Source organism: Protopterus annectens, chromosome 9.part0 (assembly GCF_019279795.1).
Source record: "Protopterus annectens isolate FY-2018-M chromosome 9.part0, PAN1.0, whole genome shotgun sequence".
NCBI classification, from domain to species: Eukaryota; Metazoa; Chordata; order Ceratodontiformes; family Protopteridae; genus Protopterus; species Protopterus annectens.
Window position 1 is genome coordinate 1175455650 of NC_056743.1, and position 19221 is coordinate 1175474870.

The 19221-nt window shown below is 45.0% G+C and overlaps 1 non-coding gene across 1 annotated transcript; it reads left to right on the plus strand.

The window, feature by feature from the left end:
- The first annotated feature begins 3861 nt into the window (after positions 1-3861).
- On the plus strand, positions 3862-3934 carry TRNAK-CUU. Its single transcript has one exon. It is a non-coding gene; the product is annotated as a tRNA-Lys (tRNA).
- Positions 3935-19221: the final 15287 nt, after the last annotated feature.

Sequence of the window (19221 nt, forward strand, 5' to 3'; positions counted from 1 at the left end):
TGGGGTTTAAGCAGTGCGATAAGTGTGGGCGTAAGATGCCCAACTCAGATGGTCACGCTCAGTGCATTTATTGTTTGGGTGTGGACCATATAAATGCTTCATGTGACATCTGCTCTAGTTTCAGTAATCACACTCTAGCCGAGCGCAAAAACAAACTGATTGTGACGAGTTTAATAAAAATGCCTTTTTCGGAGGGTCTCTCTGGAACGGAGGTCTCACCACCTCCTAAGACCAAGAAACACAAGGAGAAACGGAGTCACTCAGTTCCTACATCCCCGTCCTTTATGGAACCGAGTCGACACCGAGCTTCTCCGGCGCCCTTGGCGCAGATAACTTCAGCACGAGGCTCTGTGTCTTCTCCCTTGGTGCTGTCTCTGATGTTGACTCCTATTACGGTTCCAGCTTCGGTACCATCGTTTTCGGTGCTGTCCTTGGTTCTGACACTGGCTTTGACAACCATACCCGCTTCGGCACTATTCCCAGCCACGGTGCAGATAGCTTATTCGGCTCCACAGACTATGACTCCATCGGTTCCAAAGGTTGAACACCTCCCAAGAACCAGATACTCTCCTACTTATGACCCTTTTTCGGGGCACCAATTTAGCCCCTTTCTTGAAAGACCTGACTCTCTTTCAGCAGCCTCCGATAGATCCACCAGGAGCCTTTCAGAACAAGATGTAGTGCGGGTTATGAACCAGCTTCTGGCAGCTAGAGGATTGCCCACCCCAGCTAGACCTTCTCTTCCCGTTGGAACGGAACCTTTCACAGCATACTCTCCAGTATATCCTCCTCCAGCCTTTTCCCAGGCTCCGGAGATCTCAGTACTGATGACCAACCCCGGTGCAGTTTGTCTCGGCTCCAACTGCGGAGTTTCCCCTGTCGGCACTGACTTCCCTTGGTGCATCGTCTCCGTTGGAACTGGTACACTCTCAGAGCACTGTTTGGGCTGTTTGCACCGTAGTTCCTAGTCCGGCATCTATTTTTTCGCTGGCACCGTCATGTCCATGGCTCCACCGACAGCTACCAGTCCTGTAGGAGTTCCTCACCTGGAGGCGGGCTTCTCAGGGCGGGGTGTGACCCCAGTTCTGAAGTTGTCCTCCTCGGTTTTGGGCTCCCATCCCTCCTCGGGTGGGCCTGCTTTTCAGGTGATGGAGAGGGTCCTTGCCTCCACAGGCTCGCAGTCAGCACCAATGGCATCGACACCATAACCCCCCCCCACTAGCATACAGCTGTCCCAACTCCCTACTCTAGGATCCCGGGCATGGCAGCCGCAAGACCTTCCCTTGAAGAGAACTCTTTCTCTGGAGTCCTCTTCAGAAGATCTCACTGGGGAGCCACCCCGGAAGAAATGGTGCAAGATGAAGCACTTTGATTCCCCTGAGGAATCTATCACTGAGGACAGCGATTTCGATGAGGGAAAAGAGTCCCCACGGTCTCCCCCAGAAGACATCTCATGTGTAGACATTCTCGAAATCCTCAAGCAGAGGGGAGACTGGAAGTCCTCTAACCCTTCTTCAGAGGAATCGGTGTTCTTTCAAGCCTTCCATGCCTGGCCATCTACTTTCTGGGTGACCTCGCCTGTGGATGAGCTTGTAAAGCTGATCATGCAGCATGCCTGGAAGGTAGAACATGTCCCCCGGAGGCCGGACAAAATTTTATCCACCCTCTAAGACCAGCCCAATTGGTCCAAGCAGTTGACAGTGGATTCCAGGGTTGTGGTGGTGGCCACCAAGAGCGAACTGGCAGAAGATAGTTCCACTGTTCACCCTCCGAACAGGGAGTCTCAGGCCATGGCCAGACTGGGGAAGCGGACCTATGCTTCAGCGACCTTTGCCATTTGGTCGCTGAACTATTTGGCACACTTCACGCACCTCCAAAAAGACCTAATTTCTGAAATGTCTACCTCTTTGGCGGGGGTACTGCCTGATGAGGTGCATGACAGTGTCACCTCGCAGCTAGCTACCCTTGAATTTATCTCAAACTCCTTGATGTGATTGATATCTGACATCACCGAGGGTGCAGCTTGAGCAGCCGCATCAGGCATCATGAGACGTCATGCTTGGATGCTTTTGTGTGATTTTGCAGACCCCTTTAAATCTTCCTTCGTCAACGTGCCTGTTGACGAATCTTCACTCTTTGGCCCAAAGTATGTGACACACTAGCACGAAATGAGAAAGATGGAAAGACCCTATCTGCTTTGGGCATACGTTTTTCCACCTGCAGAGGTGCTATTCCAGGAACCAGAGGGGGGGATTGTGGTTTAAAAAGTCCCAAGGATCTTTTCGTGACATTCGTGGTGATCAATCCTCCTGGGGCCAGAGGAGGTAACTCATCCAAAAGATGCCCCTTTCGGGCCAGAGGGCATCCGCGTAACCAGGGCGCTAGAGATTCCTTCTCTGGCCGACCCTACCAGCACCCCTGAGCAGCGGCCCGATTGCTTTCCTCTGGAAGCAGTCAGGGGTCGTTTTTTTATGCACCTACCAGCCTGGCAACTTATTACTACCGATGTTTGGGTGCAGAGAATAATATCCAGAGGCTACCATATCCCATTCGATCTTACTCCCAGACCTGTCAAACGAGTCCCTGATGTTCCATCCAATCAGAGGAAGGTAGCAGCCTTAGAAATAGAAAAGCTGCTAAGAAAAAGAGGCATCCAGCCAGTCCCACCAGACCAGAGAGGATCCGGGTTTTACTCAAGGTTCTTTTTAGTGCCAAAAAAAGATGGGACTGGAGACCAATCCTGGATCTCAGCCTATTGAACAAATTTATAAAACCTCAAAAATTCTGGATGGCCACGGTTCAGTCCATTCTCCCTTTTCTAGGGAAGGACAACTGGATGTGCTCTATAGATCTCCAGGAAAATTTCAGGGCATGAAAAAGGGAAGAAGCAAACCAACACAGACCTGCCTATACAAGCAAAGAAGGAGAGTCACAAAAGCAGTAGCTGGAAAGAGCAATTAAGAAAGTGCAGGCTGCCAGCAAGAGTAAGGTGTAGTTCATTAATTAGAGGAAAGGGAAGGGGAAAGATTTAAGGTGCAGTGGAGGCTATTTTTGATTCTAGTTAAAACAGTGAAAAAGCAAACCACTAAATACTGACGAAGCAGAGAAGAGACATTAAACTTCATACCATTTTCAACAGAGCATGATTAGGATAGCAGAACAAACAAGTGAATTCACCTTACACTGAATAAAAAACATGTCTGTATGCATTTGCAGGGCTAGATGCTGTATTTATTCTGCTGTAGTCTTTGGGATGGGGTGGGGTGCAGTCCATGACTATCTGTGATATAACAAAATTTTATGGTTAACTGTTGAAGCAAGGTGTATAAAAGTAAAGGAGGCAAAATAGAACAGCATTAGTACCAAAAGGACATGGTACATGTGCAGACAGTGAGAGATAAAGAAAGAAAGGTAATTGAAGTTACAGTTGTCAAGAGATAGGGGCACGCAGAGAGAGGGGCACACAGAAGGACAAAAAATGATATTTTCTGTATGTTATGAGGATTAGATATGCAACAGGTGACTTTCAGCAACGTGAGCTTGAGGACTAAAACAGTAGTACTAATCCAAGCAGTTATTTATAGAAAAAAATAAGATGAGCTAAGAAGCAGAGTCTAAAACAAGTATAAACAGAGCAGTAAGCACTATCTTTAGCCAGATGGCATTCTGACTGTATAACCTTTGTTTGCAAATCTGGGGGGTTGTCCCTTCCATCTAATCTGAGAGCTCATTGTACCGGATCTGTTTCTACTTTGACAGTTTACTTCCAACACACTTCAAATGATATTTGTGATATAGTAACTTGGTCTGTCATATATACTTTGCCAGACATATTAAACTGTATGTCTTATTTCAGTTGTAGCCCGGCTAGCTCAGTCGGTAGAGCATGAGACTCTTAATCTCAGGGTCGTGGGTTCGAGCCCCACGTTGGGGGATTGTATTTTCATTTGTCTTTATTATAGTGGTAAGTATCGCTGCCTGCCATATATATATGGGAGATCAGAGTTCAATTCCCTGATGAGGATGTAGGCTTCTTTCTTTGTAGGAGGTTGATTAGCCCAGTTAGAATATAATGCTAGTAACAAGGTTGCAGGTTGAATCCCCATACAGGCCAGATGTAAACTTTAAGAACATAGCGGTTGTGTTTCCTACACTGGTTCAGGAATATATTTGTAGGGACACGATAAAATTAAGTATTTATTAGAATAGATTAAAAAAAGATTATGTTTTGGCAGCTATGACTATGTGGGAAGAGACTAAACAAAAAATAATACAAAAACTGAGAAACTGAAAACGCTTCTTTATGGAAATGGATAGCAAGACACAAGTAGTGAATTTGTTGTTAGTCCCTTTAGTTTTATATACAGGCCAGACATATTTTTATCAGCCAGAGGAGAAGTTGTGGACAGTAATTAATAAAGAGTTGAAGGATTTTATCTGGAAGCAGAAGAGGGCAAGGGTCACATGGGATAAGTTGATCCTTCTAATAGAATTACAGGAATTAAGATTTCCCTGATTTAAATAGATTTTTTGGAGCTACACAGTTAAGGCTGATATACATAACACAAACAGAAAGCTTATAATTCTGAGTGAAAAGGGATTATGATTAAGCAGGGAAGAAATTCAAGGAGTAAGGAGAGAGTGGGATTTTGGATGCAGATCCTTACGGAGAATAACAGCAGCAATAAAGAATATTACATTCATAACGTAGCAGAAAATATTCTAACAACTAAGCCAACACGAGAAAGAAGAAAGGAGACTTTGCCGACAGAGATGACTACAATTAGGGCTACTGAGAATAGGCAAGAGGAGGCTGAGATTTACTGGAGAAAACTAGCAATGGAAACAAGATACTGGGAGCAAATAACTAGAGAGGGAAAAGTAATAGAATGGGAAGAGGCCAAGAACACATTTGGACTGCCAGCTAGACACTACCTTCCCTTTTTCAAATTTATATCGGAGTATAGGCAAGAGAAAGGAATAAGGAAATTGTAGGTGAAAGATCTGCTCTGCTAGAGTTTTTACTTGTATGTAGAACAGAAGCTGCTGTTAAAAGTAATTAGTAAGGCATGTAAAATATCGCAGTGTAAGTATAGGAATCAGTCAGCGCAGGTAAGAAAATATTAGTAAGAGAAATTAGATAAAAAATTCACAAGAAAACAATGGGAGATATAAGATTTTTGCTTGGAAGTTTTTGTATAGGTATTTTTATATCTGAAGTAGACTCAAAAGATTTTTTCCTCAGTTAATGGCAAATGTTGGAGGTGTGATGGGGAGAAGGAGGTAACTGCTGGCATATGATCTGATGTTGTCATTCTTCATGTAATCTTTGACTGGGGGCTCAGTTCTGAGCCGCGGAACCAACTCGGCCGTTTATTTCAGCTCGCACCTTCCAAAACACTTGAGCAAAGCAGTACCCATGATGCTCCTCTGAAATAACCCCCGATCTTGTTTGTTAGCTGCTTCGTAGTGTCAGATGCATCCAATCATATCTCTCGAGCTTGGGCTGTATTTTGTAAGTTTTTTTCTCTTTATTAATGTCCTTTCTTAGATAGAGTATTTTTGTATCTATTTCTACCTCTGTTTACTACCCGCATCTCTATCTAGCGTTTAGTGTGCGTGTGAGTTCTCTGCCCTTTCTGTTTACTTTCTACCCTTTGGTAGTCCTGTTAAGTACCATTGTTGGTGCTTTTCTTTCCCTCTTTAGTTACCATTCATCGGTATTTTCTTAATTACCATAGTTGGTAATTTTTCCGTTCTGTCCCTTCTTCTAAAAAAAAAAGTTCTTTCCTCTTCTTTCTCTGTATGTGTGCCACTTGAGTGCTAGGCCCTTTATTTATCTAACATGGCTGATAAAGTTTCGAAAGGCACCTCAAGTTTTAAGAGGTGCCAAAAATGCGATTGAAAATGCCCAATTCAGATGGGCATTTTTTTGTGTATACTGTCTTGGTGTAGTCCACCAGCAGGACTGTGAGATTTGCCATGGATTCTCCGCCAGGACTTTAACTGAGCAGAAAAACAAATTAATATTAAAAAGTCTTTTGAAAGGAGATTTTGTGAAACCCATTTCTGCTTCCAGAACTGAAGCCAGTTCGTTCTCATCCTTCTACTCTTCCATATCATAAAAGAGACAACAATCGGCTCCGAGCAGCTCCTCGGAACCAACAACAAAATTGGGAAAACAGCCTTCGGTACCAACAGTTTCTCCGGCACCAGCAGGCACAGATGATTTGACTACATCTAAAACCTCGGTACAGATATCAAAACAGTATCAGTACTGAAGCAATCTTCATTTCAAATCTTACCAAGGACCTCTTATTCAGCCTCGGTGGATCCTTTTGCTGACAGGCCACCCAGTCCATTCTTTGAACCGAGGCCTCCCAGATCTCCATCTGTTTCATCTGTTCAATCCACTAAGATTCTTGGGAGTCGAACATTATGAGACTGGTCGATCAGCTCCTGACGGCGAGGGGATTGCATCCTCCTTCAGTTCCAAGCCAACTTAGTACCGGAACTGCTCCTTCATTGGCATCAACACAGTTTCCTCCTCCAACTCCTGTTGAGGCTTTGGAGCCCCTGGCACTGACCCTCCCAGCTCCAACTGTCTTGGCACCAACTTGAACTTCTTCTCTGGAACCGAGGCTTGCCTTGAGTTCTTCCTGTTTATCATAACTGGAGACCTCTTGGGGTCGAGGCTTCATCACTGGTTCCAAGGAGCAAGTCTCACCATCGATTATTTCAGAGCCATCCATGCCTCTTGGTGCCTCGGCATTCGTAAGTTCCACCCAGGCTTTTGCTTCAAAGGCGGCTTCCTTGGTGTGGGGTGGGACCACGGTTCCAAAGGAGTCTATTTCAGTGCCAGGCTGTCATCCCACTATAGGGGGACAGCCTTCCGGATCATGGAGAAGGCTTTGTTGTTTGTGGACACACAGTCCTTGCCACCCCTTTCAGGCCAAGCATCATCCCTGACCCCTCGACCAAAGTTCCCTCCATTCTCATCCCTGAGACAGGAGGCACCAAAGCTTCAGGAATAACCCACCTTGGTGGTTTCATCTTCGGATACTTCCCCAGACCATCGGGGGGAAGAAGTACCTGTGAAGAAAAAGTGCAAGAAGAAGCACTTAGACTCCCCTGAAGAGTCTTTCATGAAGGACACCAATTTCGATGAAGAGGAAAGTTCCCCTAAGTCACCCCCTGTCCCTTTGGGGACATCCTTGAAATCCTAAAACAGAGGACTGGTTGGACCTCCCTTCAGCCTTCCTTGGAGGAATCGGTTTATCTGGAGGCTTTTTCTGCCCAGCCCTCTACTTCTTGTATCTCTCCGCCCACTGATGACCTTATCAAACTTATTGCTCAGCAGGCTGGAATATTCCAGATTCCATTGAACCGATTCCCAAGAGACCTGACAAAATTCTGTCTGCTCCTAAGGATGGACAGCATTGGGTCAGGAGTATCCCAGTTGATGCCATGGTGATAGCGGCAGCTACAAAGAAGGAACTTGCAGAAGAGAGTCCTACTATCCATCCTACTAACAAGGAGTGTAGGACGATGGATAGATTTGGAAAACAGATTTATGCTTCGACCTTCACTGTCAGGTCTTATGGTGCACTTTACTAAACTACAGGGAGATCTAATCAAAGAGCTTTCAGATACTCTCACAGGAGCAGTAGCTGAAGGGGTCTGAGATAAAGTTGCCTCTCAGCTTACCACCCTTGAATCGATAGCCAAATCGTCCATGAGGCTTATTGCTCATGCAGCTGAAAGGATGACAAGAGCAGTGGGTTCAGGTGTAGCCATCAGGACACACCTGGATGCACTTGTGTGACTTTGCGGAGCCATTTAAATCTTCATTTGTCAATGCACTGTTTAACGGATCATCCCTGTTCAGACCTGAAGTGAAGGGCACACTAGCTGGATGTGAGAAAGATGGAAAGACTCATCTGATGTTGTAAAATCTTTATTCATTCCTTACTGATAGGACTTTGGTTTCAGCCTCGGAACAGACACTGCCGTTTCCATGCTCGCTGCAGCCAAAAACTCTCAGCTAAGACCTACCCATAATGCCCCCTCATAGTTTCTTCAGGTCTCGTTTGCTGCGTTCCTCATCAGACGTGACAAGCCTTCTCTCTCAAAGCTAAGTGTAAAATTTGTGTATTTTTGCATAGTCTCTCTCAAAACTTTACCTTTTTTAGTCAGTCTCTCTAATTTCTCCCCTTGCCTGTAATCTGCTTCTACTTCCTGCCCTCTACCTTTGGTAGTTACCCTTTTACCATTGTTAGTACTGTCCTTCTCTCCTACCTTTGGTAGGCCCTCTTTTTACCACTTGTGGTATTTCTAGATACCATTGTTTGTACTCTTCTCTTCTTCTATATATTTCTTACAAAAAAAAAACAAAAACCTTTCACTTGTTGCCTTCGTGATAGTTTTTTTTGTCAGCGTACATTGTATATTATGTCAGAAAAAGCTAAATTGGGGTTTAAGCAGTGCGATAAGTGTGGGCGTAAGATGCCCAACTCAGATGGTCACGCTCAGTGCATTTATTGTTTGGATGTGGACCATATAAATGCTTCATGTGACATCTGCTCTAGTTTCAGTAATCACACTCTAGCCGAGCGCAAAAACAAACTGATTGTGAAGAGTTTAATAAAAATGCCTTTTTCGGAGGGTCTCTCTGGAACGGAGGTCTCACCACCTCCTAAGACCAAGAAACACAAGGAGAAACGGAGTCACACAGTTCCTACATCCCCATCCTTTATGGAACCGAGTCGACACCGAGCTTCTCCGGCGCCCTTGGCGCAGATAACTTCAGCACGAGGCTCTGTGTCTTCTCCTTTGGTGCTGTCTCTGATGTTGACTCCTATTACGGTTCCAGCTTCGGTACCATCGTTTTCGGTGCTGTCCTTGGTTCTGACACTGGCTTTGACAACCATACCCGCTTCGGCAGTATTCCCAGGCACGGTGCAGATAGCTTATTCGGCTCCACAGACTATGACTCCGTCGGTTCCAAAGGTTGAACACCTCCCAAGAACCAGATACTCTCCTACTTCTGACCCTTTTTCAGGGCACCAATTTAGCCCCTTTCTTGAAAGACCTGACTCTCCTTCAGCAGCCTCCGATAGATCCACCAGGAGCCTTTCAGAACAAGATGTAGTGCGGGTTATGAACCAGCTTCTGACAGCTAGAGGATTGCCCACCCCAGCTAGACCTTCTCTTCCCATTGGAACGGAACCTTTCACAGCATACTCTCCAGTATATCCTCCTCCAGCCTTTTCCCGGGCTCCGGAGATCTCAGTACTGATGACCAACCCCGGTGCAGATTGTCTCGGCTCCAACTGCGGAGTTTCCCCTGTCGGGACTGACTTCCCTTGGTGCATCGTCTCCGTTGGAACTGGTACACTCTCAGAGCAGTGTTTGGGCTGTTTGCACCGTAGTTCCTAGTCCGGCATCTATTTTTTCGCTGGCACTGTCTATGTCCATGGCTCCACCGACAGCTACCAGTCCTGTAGGAGCTCCTCACCTGGAGGCGGGCTTCTCAGGGTGGGGTATGACCCCAGTTCTGAAGTTGTCCTTCTCGGTTTTGGGCTCCCATCCCTCCTCGGGTGGGCCTGCTTTTCAGGTGATGGAGAGGGTCCTTGCCTCCACAGGTTCGCAGTCAGCACCAATGGCATCGACACCATAACCCCCCCCTCTAGCATACAGCTGTCCCAACCCCCTACTCTAGGATCCCGGGCATGGGAGCCGCAAGACCTTCCCTTGAAGAGAACTCTTTCTCTGGAGTCCTCTTCAGAAGATCCCACTGGGGAGCCACCCCGGAAGAAATGGTGCGAGATGAAGCACTTTGATTCCCCTGAGGAATCTATCACTGAGGACAGCGATTGCGATGAGGGAAAAGGGTCCCCACAGTCTCCCCGAGAAGACATCTCATGTGTAGACATTCTCGAAATTTTTATTTTATTTATTTATTTTATTTTATTTTACATTTGTTGACCGGGCTAGTCTAACTGGAGATATTTCCATTTTCAGTAGAGGCCCGGGGAGAAAAGCTCCACAGAGAATACATTAAGGCAAACATACTAGTGTTTTAAAGAAAGTTTTAAAAGACAGAAACTAACAACTCTACAGTTACTCATTATTACTAGTGAGTTTAATACTGACTCACATAGTTACAGTCACAAAAATACTTATATAACTATAATATACTAAGTCTGATAAAGATAACTAAATGAAATAAATACTACCACACACAGTTAAACTCAAAGACATCATATAAAGTTAAAAAATACTTTGAGAGATAATGATAAGGTAGGAAGTATGAGAAATGAGAGCTAAGAATATGAGAAATTAGAAGAGGTAGGTTGTAGGAAGGAGAGCAAGTAAGATAGTCAGCAAGCAATGAGAGCTAGAAGCCAGTCTATAAGCAAAGAAGTAGTAGGAAAACAAGTGGCAGAAGAAGAGGAAAGCCAGGTGGATGATAGAGTAAGTAAGAAGTAGGAGATAGTAATGAAGTAGAGTCTAAGTAGTGGAAGGATTAATCAGGTTTACTACAGGTGCACAGCCAGTGATTTTGGAAGTGAAGTTTAATGTTTAGTTTGAAAAGAGGTAATGATGCAATGGTTGTTATGTTGCTAGGAAGTAGATTCCATTTTCTACCTACTGAATTGGTGAAAAGGGAGTCGCCAGCAAGACCTTCCCTTGAAGAGAACTCTTTCTCTGGAGTCCTCTTCAGAAGATCCCACTGGGGAGCCACCCCGGAAGAAATGGTGCGAGATGAAGCACTTTGATTCCCCTGAGGGGAAATCCTCAAGCAGAGGGGAGACTGGAAGTCCTCTAACCCTTCTTCAGAGGAATCGGTGTTCTTTCAGGCCTTCCATGCCTGGCCATCTACTTTCTGGGTGACCTCGCCTGTGGATGAGCTGGTAAATCTGATCATGCAGCATGCCTGGAAGGTAGAACCTGTCCCCCGGAGGCCGGACAAAATTTTATCCACCCTCTAAGACCAGCCCAATTGGTCCAAGCAGTTGACAGTGGATTCCAGGGTCGTGGTGGTGGCCACCAAGAGCGAACTGGCAGAAGATAGTTCCACTGTTCACCCTCGGAACAGGGAGTCTCAGGCCATGGCCAGACTGGAAGCGGACCTATGCTTCAGCGACCTTTGCCATTTGGTCGCTGAACTATTTGGCACACTTCACGCACCTCCAAAAAGACTTAATTTCTGAAATGTCTACCTCTTTGGTGGGGGTACTGCCTGATGAGGTGCATGACAGTGTCACCTCGCAGCTAGCTACCCTTGAATTTATCTCAAACTCCTTGATGTGATTGATATCTGACATCACCGAGGGTGCAGCTCGAGCAGCCGCATCAGGCATCATGAGACGTCATGCTTGGATGCTTTTGTGTGATTTCGCAGACCCCTTTAAATCTTCCTTCGTCAACGTGCTTGTTGACGAATCTTCACTCTTTGGCCCAAAGTACATGACACACTAGCACGAAATGAGAAAGATGGAAAGACCCTATCTGCTTTGGGCATACGTTTTTCCACCTGCAGAGGTGCTATTCCAGGAACCAGAGGGGGGGGGTTGTGGTTTAAAAAGTCCCAAGGATCTTTTCGTGACATTCGTGGTGAGCAATCCCCCTGGGGCAGAGGAGGCAACTCATCCAGAAGATGCCCTTTTCGGGCCAGAGAGCATCCGCGTAACCAGGGCGCTAGAGATTCCTTCTCTGGCCGACCCTACCAGCACCCCTGAGCAGCGGCTCGATTGCTTTCCTCTGGAAGCAGTCAGGGGTCGTTTTTTTATGCACCTACCAGCCTGGCAACTTATTACTACCGATGTTTGGGTGCAGAGAATAATATCCAGAGGCTACCATATCCCATTCGATCTTACTCCCAGACCTGTCAAACGAGTCCCTGATGTTCCATCCAATCAGAGGAAGGTAGCAGCCTTAGAAATAGAAAAGCTGCTAAGAAAAAGAGGCATCCAGCCAGTCCCACCAGACCCGAGAGGATCCGGGTTTTACTCAAGGTTCTTTTTAGTGCCAAAAAAGATGGGACTGGAGACCAATCCTGGATCTCAGCCTATTGAACAAATTTATAAAACCTCAAAAATTCTGGATGGTCACGGTTCAGTCCATTCTCCCTTTTCTAGGGAAGGACAACTGGATGTGCTCCATAGATCTCCAGGACGCGTATTACCACATAAAGATGGACCAGCGCTTCCAGAGATTTCTCCACTTCCGGCTGGGAGCCAATCACTACCAGTTCAGGTTACTGCCATTCGGTCTCTCAACAGCCCCCCAAGTGTTCACCAAATGTATGGCAGTTGTAGTAGCTCATCTTCGACTACAAGGATTCCAGGTGTTTCTGTATCTAGACGACTGGATCCTTACCGCCACGACCAGGAATCTTCTCATCCACAGCCTGTCTTACACGCAAGGCCTTGCTCTCTGCTTGGGGATTACAATCAACAAGGACAAATCTCAAATGTCCCCAACAAAAACACTGGAATTTATTGGCGCGATCTTTGACACAAAATCCTGTCAAGCTTCCCTCCCTCTTCACAGGCTTTCAAAAATAAGAACCCAAATCCAAGTCCTCCTTCCACAGACGTTTGTAACAGCATGCCTTGTACTACAACTTTTAGGGTCTATGGCATCAGCCATTACCCTAGGACTACTGACGAGGTTGCACATGAGACTATTATGGTGGCTCCTTTCATTACAATAGTCGATCTTAACCTGCCCACTCAACCACATGATACGCCTTACAAACCTTTGCAAGAAAGAAATGCTATGGTGGATGAAGCCAGAATCAAATCTTTGGTGTTGACCGTTCTGTCTCCCCCAGCCCAGGGCCACGGTGACCACGGACACTTCCCTGTTAGGGTGGGGGTGGGCATTTCCAGGGAAAGACGGTCCAAGGCACCTGATTCCCCATGGAGGCCAGTTTGCACATAAATGTCCTGGAATTGAGGGCAGTTGTCTTAGGCGTTGCAAGCGTTCCATACATCCCTACCTTCCGGGACCATTGCAAGACAATTGGACAACATGTCAGTCGTCTGGTATATAAACAAACAAGGTGGAACCAGGTCTTACCCCCTGTGTCAGGAAGCCACGAGGATTTGGCACTGGGCGATAGCTTCCAACTGCTTTCTTATAGCAACGCACATTCCCGGGAGTTCCAGCTTTATTGCAAACAATCTGAGCAGGAATATCCTGATGCCTCACGAGTGGTCCCTCAGTCCTGTAATAGCGAATCGGACCATCCACCATTGGGGCAGGCCTTGCTGCGATCTGTTTGCTTCCCCTTCTAAACAACAAATGTAGAAGCTGCTTTGCCCTGATCCCCCTCAGGGGGAATCACCAAGGGATGCTCTAACGCACGATTGGCCCCCAGGTCTAATGTATGCTTTCCCCCCATTTCCACTCATCCCAGAATTCCTCCAGAAAGCTCAAAGGTTGAGAATCAAAGTGATCCTCATTGCCCCTTATTGGTCCCGTCAAGTCTGGTTTCCTTTCCTATGGCCTCATCTGATTGACAGCCCTTGGATCCTGGATCAATCCCAAGGTCTGCTATCTCACCCTCAGGGATTGATTCACCCCAATATCCACAGCCTCCAGCTCACAGCTTGGTTCCTCCACTTCCGATGATTGCCAGGCTGCCTGATATTTCATCTCCTGTCTGTGAAATTCTTCTGGCTTCACACAAGCCTTCCACCAGAAAAACACATTCTAGTAAATGGGCCAGGTTCTCTACATAGGCCAAAGATCAGGATATAGACCCTTTCTCTATGCCTATTCAGAATATTCTACAGTACCTTACTACTCTTCTACATGCAGGAGCCTTAGCATCGACAATTACTGTACACTTAGCAGCTATCACACATTTTCATAATGGATTATGTAATTCTTCTGTTATGTCACACGGTCTATACAAAACTTTCTTGAAAAGAGTATCACATGTTAAACCTCCTGTCAAGCCCCCCATAGGGCCCTGGGACTTGACTTTGGTACTTCAGTCATTAATAAGCCCTCCTTTCGAACTGTCTAATTCATGTGATATAATTTTTTTGTCATGAAAGACTCTACTTCTAGTAGCACTTACCTTAGTGAGAAGAGTATCTGAGTTGCAGGCCTTGAGTGTCAAAAAACCTTACTTGAACTTCCACAGGGATAGAGTGTCCCTACGTACTGACCTTTCCTTCTTACCCCAGGTCATTTGTGGATTTTCAGTTAACCAAGCTATTGACCTGATGGTTTTCTTCCCTCAGCACTCAAACAGAGGGGAGTATCTTTTGCACACCCTTGATGTTTTTATTTGGACAGAACTAAATCTTTCAGAAAAACGGATCAGTTGTTTGTGGCATTTGCAGGACCTAGATTGGGTAAACCTGTCTCCAAAGTGACTTTATCCTCCTGGCTTATAAACGTCATCACCTTCATCTACCATCAGAATAAACTGCCATACCTTCCAGAGTAAAGGCTCATTCCACTAGGTCGATTGCTACTTCTGTGGCTTTTTATTACAGAGCCTCTATGGATGATATCTGTGCAGCAGCCACTTGGGCAAGACCTCATACCTTTATCACTCATTAAAAATTGGATTTGGCCTCCAGGGGACGAGCATCTTTTGGTTCTATGGTGCTCAGGAGTATCCTTCCTTAGGGGCACCCAGGACTCAAGCAGCTGGGGACTCAGTCCTATCAGTAAGGAATGAAAAAGATTTACAACATCAGATAAAGAAGTCATGTCTTACCATAATGTTCCATCTGTCTTGTAGATCTTTATTCATTCATTACTTCCCCACCTTCCATCCCCCTGCCTGGACTCCTGGTGGACTTTAGGAACTCCTGGTTAAGGTATTTGCTCAGACAGAGCCTTTTACTATCTCTCTTATTATCTTTAGAATATAGGGGTGGGCAAACTCGATCTGAAGAGACTATGAGAGGGGTGTTATGGGTAGGTCTTAGCTGAGAGTTTTTGGCTGGCCATGTCAGTTCCGAGGATGGAACCAAAGTCCTATCAGTAAGTAATGAATGAATAAAGATCTACAACACAGATGGAACGTTATGGTAAGACATAACTTCATTTTTCTGCCATGGGCGTACGCTTCTCCACTCTTCATTTGTCCTATTCTAGGAACCAGAGAAGTGGGAGGCTATGGTCCAAAAAGCCCCAAGGGCTTTTCCAGGACTCAAGTGGCAAAGACTCCTTCCAAGGCAGAGTGGAAGATAACAGAAGACGCCATTCCAGAGGCAGAAGTGGCCCGCAGAAACAGTGGGCCAGAGACTCCTTCTCTGGTAACTTCTACCAATGCTCCTGAATGGAGGCCAGATTGCCTTCCTCTGGAGGCAGTTGGGGGGGGGGGTTATCCCTACACCAATTCATCAGGCTACAAGCGACTTCAAACAAATGGGTGCAGAGGATCATTTCCAGAGGTTATGTCATTCCCCTTATAACCAATCCGAAAATTCAAAAAAGACTCCCAGATGTTCCATTCAGTCACAGGGAGGCAGCAGTTTTCAGAAATCCAAAAACTGCTCAACAAAAGAGTCATCCAAGAAGTCCCCCCGGACCAGAAAAGATCTGGATTTTACTGAAGATTCTTTTTAGTACCCAAAAAGACAGGACTAGAGACCCATCTTGGATCTCAGCCACTTCAACAGGTCGTTTCAATAAACCAGATGGTCTCATTTCAGTCAATACTTCCTTTCTTGGAAAAAGACAATTGGATACATTCAGTAGACTTTCAGGATGCGTATTACAACATAAAAATGGACAAACACTGCAGAAGATTCCTACGCTTCCGGCTGGGAACCAGTCATTATCAGTTCAGAGCACTGCCGTTTAGTATCATCACAACCCCCTGAGTGTTTACCAAATGCATGGCAATGGTAGCAGCTGATCTCAGACTGCTAGAATATCGAGTTTTTCCTTATCTCAATGATTGGCTTCTCACTGTTATCACCAAGCATCAACTCCTAAGGACAAGAGATTACACCCTCCATCTTTGTACTACCTTAAGCATCACAGTAAATTATGAAAAGTCACTTCTAGAACTCACTCAACAGTTGGAATTTATCAGAGGCCGATTGAACACCATGACAGGAATAGCTTCACTCCCGTTAGATAGACTCCAGAAAATCAGAACACAAGTAAATCACATTATCCAGAACAGAACTGTTTCAGTAAAGCTCATTCTGCAAGCTCTAGGGTCCATGGCGGCCTCTGTTACCTTAGTTCCCTTAGCCAGGTATCACTTGCAGATTCTTCAATGGCTTCTAGCCTCCTAGTGGTCATTAACGAATCAACCTATGTCCCATCACATCCTGATCACCAGTCATTGCAAACAAGACCTGTTATGGTGAATTCAGTCCAGTCAGATACTTTCAGGCCATCCATTTCTCCTTTCACAGCCCCAAGCCATAGTGACCATGGACACTTCCTGGATAGGGTGGGGGCATTATTTATTTATTTTTTTTTATTTTACATTTGTTGACCGGGCGAGTCCAGCTGGATATATGCCCATTTTCAGCAGAGGCCCGGGGAGAAAAGCTCCTCGAAAACACAGTAAAATTTATATAAAATGCCAGTTTTAACAGATGCAGGTACAATACATATTTAAGCAATTCTTTACATGACAGTTTTTACAGATGTGGGTGCATTACATATATAAGCTATTATTTTCACTTCTAAACATTTCTGCTTACAGAATCATATTACTTATAGCATTAAGTAAGTTATAGATAGATACTGATAAAGACATTTGATTAATATATAAAAGCCCATTTTCTTTATGGTTTTCAGAAAGCAACTGGTATATACAGATGAAGTGACAGGTATTTTGTGATAAATGGGGTAATTAGTCTGGGTTTGCACAAGGACATAACCAATGGGATTTAAGGTAGATTTTCAGTTTGCTTTTAAATAGGGTTGTTGAGGATAGGGAGGTCAGGTCACTGGGAAGGACAGTCCAAGGTACTTGGTCCCAGATGGAGGCCAATTTGCACATCAGTGTTCTAGAGTTGAGGGCAGTGCTCTTAACATTGCAAGCATTTCAACATGCCCTCCCCTTGGGAACAGTGGCAATTCAGATTGACAACATGTTGGTAGTCTGGTATATCAACAAACAAGGGGGAACCACATCTTATCCGCTTTGTCGAGAAGCCCTCAGAGTTTGGTAATTGGTGATTTCTTCCAACCGATTTCTAAAAGCAACACACATTCTGGGGAGCTCCAACATAATAGCGGATAAACTGAGCAGATTTATCCTGATGCCTCTTGAGTGGTCTCTCAATCAGTCAGTGGTGGAAAATATTTTCCAGCAGTGGGGCCAACCTTGCTTCGACCTATTTGTGTCCCCCGTGAACAACAAGTGCAACAGTTACTTTGCCCTAATCCCCCCTCCGGGAGACTCACTCAGAGATGCCCCCCTCCCCAGTCTTCTGTATGCCTTTCCTCCGAATCCTCTGATATCTCAGTTTCTAATGAAATCCAAGAGGTCAAAAAACATAATCCTCATTGCCCCATTTTGGCCTTGACAGGTATGTTTCCCCTTCCTTTTGCCTCATCTGCTTTGGAAACCTTGGATTCTGGACCCAGCTCCAGATCTGCTATCTTACCCAGAAGGAATGGTTGGTTCATCTTAATCTCCAGCATCTCAAGCTCACTGCATGGCTTCTCCATTTCCCATGATTGCCAGGCTTTCTTCTCTCACATCAGCAGTCCAACAAATTGTTATAGCTCATCACAAGCCTTCAACTAGAAAATTGTACAATAGTAAATGGAAAAATTTTCCACATGGGCTCTTGACAAGGATTGTGACCCTTATGCAGCTCATGTGGATAAGGTTCTAGAATTTTTGGCCTTTCTTTATCAGTCTGGCTCTTCAGCTTCCACCATTAGAGTACACATTTCATATTGGTTTTGATGGGTCTACTCTCATGCCCCATAAACTGTGTAAGGCCTTATTAAAAGGAACACTCATGCTAAGGCCACCCTTTAAAGAACCTAGCACCCCATGGGATTTACCTTTGGTCCTTCAATGCCTCACAGTACCTCCTTTTGAACCATTGGCTACCTGTGAATTAAAATTTTTGACCTGGAAAACTGAATTTCTAATAGCAATTACTTCAGCCAAAAGAGTATCAGAAATTCAAGCCTTGTTCTGCAAACCCCTCTGTCTAATATTTCACAAAGACTGGGTTTCTCTCAGAATTAATCCTTCATTTTTACTGAAGGTTGTTTCAGAATCCAGTATCAATCAAACCTTATACCTGCCAGACTTTTTTTCCTAATTTCTCCAATGGGGAGTATACTGCCTGTACTTATTAGATGTCCACAGACAGTTACGTTTCTACCTTCACAGAACAAAAGATATCAGGAAATCTGACCAGTTGTTTGTTTCCTTTTCCTGACTTTCTCTAGGTAACCCATTTTCTAAGGTTACAGTAGCTAAAGGGCTTAGAGATTGTATTACTTTTGTTTACACTTTAAAGGGACTTCAACCACCATGTTCTGTAAAAGCTCATTCGAAGAGAGCTGTAGCTGCTTCCGCAGTTTTTCATGCCAGAGCTTCCTTAGATGATATTTGTGCAGCAGCTACATGGGCATCTGCTCATACCTTTATTACTCATTACAAATTGGACCAGGTATCTAGGGGACATGTATCCTTCAGTTCAATGATCCTCTGGAATGTCCTTCCATGAGACCTGCCAAGATTCAGGTAGCTCGGAACTCTATCCCACAGTCAAAGATTACATGAAGATTGAAAATATTAGATAAAGAAGTTATGTCTTACCATAACGGTTCCATCTGTGTTGTTGATCTTCACTAATCCTTGACACACACCCCTTCCCCCTACCTAAGACTCTTAGTGGACCAAATGATCCCAAAAGACTGGCTTCATTATATGGAGTCAGATTTGGTATCTCTTTTATTGCATTGTCTGTCACTGTTTTTGGCAAACTCAGTCTGAGGTAATTTCAGAGGAGCATCATGGGTAGTGCCTAGCTCAAGAGTTTTGGAAGGCGTGAGCTGAAATAAATGGCCAAGTTGGTTCACAGTCAAGGATTAGTGAAGATCGACAACTCAGATGGAACTTTATAGTAAGACATAACTTCTTTTCTTGGTAGTGTAATGAGTTGGCATATTTTAAAAATTCCCTACAGAGTACTCTGTCAGAAATATTGTGTGAGCAAATGGGTGTAACTAAGGACATTTTTTTTT